Source organism: Galeopterus variegatus, unplaced genomic scaffold (assembly GCF_000696425.1).
Source record: "Galeopterus variegatus unplaced genomic scaffold, G_variegatus-3.0.2 Scaffold1784, whole genome shotgun sequence".
Lineage (NCBI taxonomy): Eukaryota > Metazoa > Chordata > Mammalia > Dermoptera > Cynocephalidae > Galeopterus > Galeopterus variegatus.
The window spans coordinates 180,939-184,932 of NW_007727895.1; positions in this window are offsets into that span (position 1 = coordinate 180,939).

Consider the following 3,994-nt stretch of genomic DNA (forward strand, 5'->3'; position numbering starts at 1 on the left):
GTAGGGACGACACTTAGCATGACAGGATCTGTACATAATACACCCACTGTCTCAGCTGGTATCACTCCATTTGATCTCCAGGGAGTTTGAAGTTTGCAAGGCTTGATCCAGAGGGGTCAGCTCTTCTTGAGGATTGCCCAAGTGCTTATAAAATCACAAAGGGTAATGTTGGAGACAGACACTAAGACGTGACTCAGGGAGCTTCAAATCCAGTGCACAAGAAAGGAGATTCTGGGATGTTGGGCTGACTCTAGAAGTTTCAATTTATAGTTAGTATCAGAGAAATGTTCATTTATTTATTCATTTGACAAATTTTTATTCAGTGTCACTATATGCCTGGGATTGTCTTAGGAGCTGCAGATACTGTTGTGAACCAGACACCATCCCCGCCTTCATGGAGAAACTGGTAGAACTTTCTAGTTTTACTTTCTCATAGAAGAGATGGGTTAACTGAGGCCCACACAGGGAAGGGGGAGTGATTTACACATGATCATACAGTGGGATGGTGGCAGAGGTGTCAGTAGAACTCAGACTCCTCACTGTCAGGAAGAGCATGTTCTATGGCTCCAGGTTTAGAAGGGAGAGAAGATGTTCTCTTATGGAGAATCTGCACAGCAGGCGGAGAAAGTTAGATCGATGAACCATAAGCTGGGAGGGGGAGACAGAAAGGTGCTTGAAAATGATTATCCATATTTATGGTAATAAGCCTTTTATTTCAGAAGAGGTTTGGATTTAAAGAAAAATTGTTTACATAGTACAGAGAGTCCCCATACATCCCACACCCAATATCCTTTATTATTAACACCTTACATTAACATGACACACTTGTCACAATTAATAACCATATTGATATACTACTATTAACTAAAGTCTCTCCTTTATTCAGACTTCCTTACTTTTTATCTAATGTTCTTTTTCTGTTCCAGGATCCCATCCTCTCTCCTTAGGCTTCTCTTGGCTGTGACAGTTTCTTAGACTTTGCTTCAGATGACCTGGACAGTTTTGAGGAGTACCGGTCAGGTATTTTGTTCCATGTAATTTTTTTTTTTTTCCTCTTTTGTCTTTTTTCGTGACCAGCAATGGATCGCAACCCTCAGTGTTGCGCCCGTACCGGACCGCATGACACACTTGTCACAATTAATAACCATATTGATATACTACTATTAACTAAAGTCTCTCCTTTATTCAGACTTCCTTACTTTTTATCTAACGTTCTTTTTCTGTTCCAGAATCCCATCCTCTCTCCTTAGGCTTCTCTTGGCTGTGACAGTTTCTTAGACTTTGCTTCGGATGACCTGGACAGTTTTGAGGAGTACCGGTCAGGTATTTTGTTCCATGTAATTTTTAAACAAATTTCTTTCTATTTCCATGTAACTGACGCAGGCTAGGTGTGCACTGTAGCAGTGCGCCACCGGGCCGGCCCCTGTTCCATGTAATTTTTAAACAAATTTCTTTCTATTTCCATGTAACTGACGCAGGCTAGGTGATAAGAAGAGAGCAATAAATAATATACAAGTGATTCCTGCTCTTTTGGAGTTTAACAGTCAGTAATAGAGTACAGTGAGAGTCACCACAGGGGAAGTACAGGTTGCTGAGAGGTGAACACCCATCCTCTGGTCTGCACACAGATCACGAGACAGAGCTAACACACCAGCTGAAACCACTGGCCACTTTTAGTTCCACCAGGGTTTAAATGTCTGACATTCCTCTACCTCCAAAGCCACCTTAGGGCTCATTTTATTACCTGCATAACTGGAAATCTGGGGAAGGAGGCAAAGGAATGCCTGTGTTCAATGGGCATCTCACCCCATATTGCTCTGTACTTAATTATTTAGTCGTGGGGCACATCTCCTGCCTACTTGAGGCTACATCGCCTATGGATGATGGATGATCAGAAGTGGATTCTCTAAATCTGTTTGAAGTGCCCCAACTGACCAACACCCTAGTGTTCCCCAAACCCTTGTCCCCTGAGCACTGGGAACAGGTCTCTAGAAGAGCTCTGTGCTGTTACCCACCTCCTCTGTCCCATGGGCAGCTCCTCTAGTGTGGACGCTGTGTTTACACATCTTTGTACTCCCAGTGCCTGGAATGTGGCAGGTGCTCAAAGAATGTTTGCTTGAATAATTGAACAACTGGATAAAGAGAGTGCAGGAGGAAAGGTGAGAAAAACTTGTTTTTGCTTATAGCAAACAATTTGATTGCTTTTAAAAAAGCCCAGAAAGGTGAAGTAAATACTGGTGACAGAAGAGACACATTGGGATTGGTAAGTACTAAGATTACTTAAAATAACCCAATGCAACCAAATAGTCTCTTCCTCTTAGAGCTGCTTCTTAGGAACACAGAGCCAGAACAAAGGGATAGTTGGACCATGTTCTGGGGGAGCACTTCTGATATCTCCTAAGTAGAATTCCTCAAATTATGGCTTTGCAGTGATTAGCTCAGTGTTTATGCTGGAAACTAATCTTCGAGTCTCTTTGGCTGGATGTTGGTGTGCAAGCCTGGTTAGTTTCCTGGGGAAGTGATCGGTGAGCCAGCTGGAGCTGGCACTGAGTCAGTTTCTGGGAGACCATTCTGGACATCCACTGTTCACGGAGGAAGGACTTTTGTGATGGTGGGATGTACTGATTGAATGCAAAATAAAATCTTGGATTTCCCCCCTCTGTAAAAAATAGTCAGGGAAAAACCTTTCTTCCGGTCCCTGAGAAAATCTGAGCCAGGTTTAAGGGCATCCAAGAGAATTTGGCAGTCTTTCTTCTGGGTCTGGAATACATCCATAGGTTCAAGAGGTCTTCCTGTATGATGGGATGAAGCAGCCTCTGATGACAGGAGAGAGACTCAATCTTCACTTTAGGTGGGCTGGGTCTGGTCTCTTCGGCAGAGAAATGACTTTGGTATCAGGGCCCACAGTGACCCAGAATCTGAGGATTGTCTTCCCAAGATGCCAGGATTGAAGAGCATGGATACAACCCTTGCCCTTAGGAAAACAGACTCACCAATATGGTGGTTACTTGGTTTCCAGATAAGACCTAGAAGCCCTTGAGGGTCCTTGGGATTCAGCTGGCTGCAATCTCTGTACTGGGGGTGTTGTCAGGGCCTCTGGAAGGTGGTGGTTATTTGCTGTGCTACTAATAAGCTATTTCTATGTTTGGGAAAAGCAACACAGAAGTTACGAAAGGAATTGACTACAGAGAGACGTTGCAGGCTGGAGAAGGAAGTGGTTTCCACTCTGTGTCAGGAGTGCAGGCAGCCCCATGTGCTGGCATGAAAAACAGATGATTGAACTGGAAAGGATTTCCCCTACTCTGCCAGTTCACTAGTGAAGTGAGTGAGCCCTGGAAGGGCAGGCGACTTTATTAACATTGCTAAACAGTGGCTGCATTGAGTTTGCTTTTCATGTTACCAAGTTGCCTCCTTTCTATATTGTAGATGGCTTTGGAAGGGAAAACTCATCAGACAATCAAACGTGGTGCTGATATGTACAACTTGTGTTCGTGGCGACTTAACTTATATTCAAAACCATGCTGTTTGTGTCTCTGCATCCCAGTCTGTTAAGAGTACAGTCAGATCTAAGTTGAATCCTTCTTCATCTCTTATTTGACTGTGTCGTCCAGGCTATTGCTTCCTGAACTTTTGAGTGTAGAAGGACCCCCAGGGGATGTTGTTAAAATACCGATTCTGATTCCATAGGTGTATTAGTCCGTTTTTGTTGCTTATGACAGAATACCTGAAACTGGGTAATTTATAAAGAATGATGTTTATTTCTTACAGTTTAAGAAGATGGGAAGTCGGAAGTCCAGGGAACACATATGGTGAAGACCTTCTTCTGGGTGGGAACTCTCTATAGGGTCCTATGGTAACCAGGATGTCACATGGCAAATGGCCTGAGCAAGAGAGCTAACCTGCTCACTGGCTGTCCTTATAAAGCCATCAGAAACATGCCCATTACTCCATGAAAGGATCAATCCACCCACAAGGGCACAGTCCTCACAATCTA